This window comes from Gavialis gangeticus, unplaced genomic scaffold, assembly GCF_001723915.1.
Source record: "Gavialis gangeticus isolate Ggan-Ray unplaced genomic scaffold, GavGan_comp1, whole genome shotgun sequence".
Taxonomy (NCBI): Eukaryota; Metazoa; Chordata; order Crocodylia; family Gavialidae; genus Gavialis; species Gavialis gangeticus.
In genome coordinates, this window is record NW_017728997.1 from 51378579 (window position 1) to 51379843 (window position 1265).

At 53.8% G+C, this 1265-nt stretch overlaps 1 protein-coding gene across 3 annotated transcripts in view; it reads right to left on the reverse strand.

Annotated features, from left to right (window-relative positions):
* PRKCD (protein kinase C delta) overlaps positions 1-1265 on the reverse strand; it is a 201247-nt gene that overhangs the window by 155768 nt on the left and 44214 nt on the right. The window lies entirely within an intron of this gene.

The window sequence follows — 1265 nt, forward strand, 5'->3', positions numbered from 1 at the left end:
CAGAGAGGGAAGAAGGCTTTGGGGGCAGGATTGGGGGGTCAGGGATATCAGCAGACAGAGTCCATGGGAGGGATCAGGGAAAAAAAGGGAGACTGAGAGGGATACGGTGGATCAGGGGGGCAGACAACATCCACAGGAGAGATTGGGGTGGGGCTAGTGGGATCTGCAGAGAGGGTCAGGGCATTCAGAAGAGCAGGCAGGGTCTGCAGTTGGGAGTGGGGATAAAGGAAAGCAGGCAGTTTCCATGGAAGGGTGTGTGGGGGGGTGACCCCAGTAGGATCAGGAGTGCTCATAAGGTCTGCAGGGGGACCTGGGAGCTCTCTCCTCCACCACCTGCCAGGACCAGGGGCTATTTTTAGGACCCTGCCCCATCTACTCCCCCTCAGAAAAACCACCACCCTACCCAGTAAATCTTCCCCCCAATCCCTCCCACCCCTCCCTCAACTGGGACTTACTTGTTCAGCTCCCAACATTGGCAAATGCTGGTGAAATCAGCATTCAGAGCAGCTTGCAGGATGGGAGATTTGGTGGGCTCGGGAGGCAGGGGAGAGAGAGGCTGGTTCATGGTGGGGGGTTGCTCACTTGGGAGTGGGAAAGGGGCCAAGAGATAATAATAGCCCAGTTCCAGGGGGGCTGGTAAGAAAAGGGCAGCCCCAGGGCTAGGGCTGGCAGCTGGGCTTTCCTAGCCCTTGGGCTGTGCTGGGAACTACAGAAGTTCAGAACACTTAGGTCAGTCTAAAAATGACCAACCCAATCTAAGTTAGGTTAGCTTGGAGGTATGGTTAACTGAGATCAGGTCAGCTATTTTTACACTGATCTAACCTTTCTGGAACTTCTGTACCATTTGCACTTAGATCAACATAACTAGCGAACTAAATTAGGTCGGGCTGCCATTTTCATAGATTTCATAGACATTTGGGCTGGAAGGGACCCTGGAGGATCATCGAGTCCAGCCCCCTGCCCCAGGAGCAGGAAGTCAGCAGGGATCATAGGATCCCAGCAAGATAAGCATCCAAATGTGTCTTGAAGGCATTCAAAGTGGGTGCTTGAACCGCCTCCGGCGGCCGTCTATTCCAAACCTTGGGGGCTCAGACAGTGAAGAAGTTCTTTCGTATGTCCAGCCTGAATCAGTCACGGAGGAGTTTGTGACCGTTCGACCTTTTCATCCCTTGGGGCTCTCTGGTGAACAGACGTTCCCCCAGATCCTTGTGAGCACCCCGATACACTTATAGGTTGCCATCAGATCACCCCTGAGCCTGCACTTT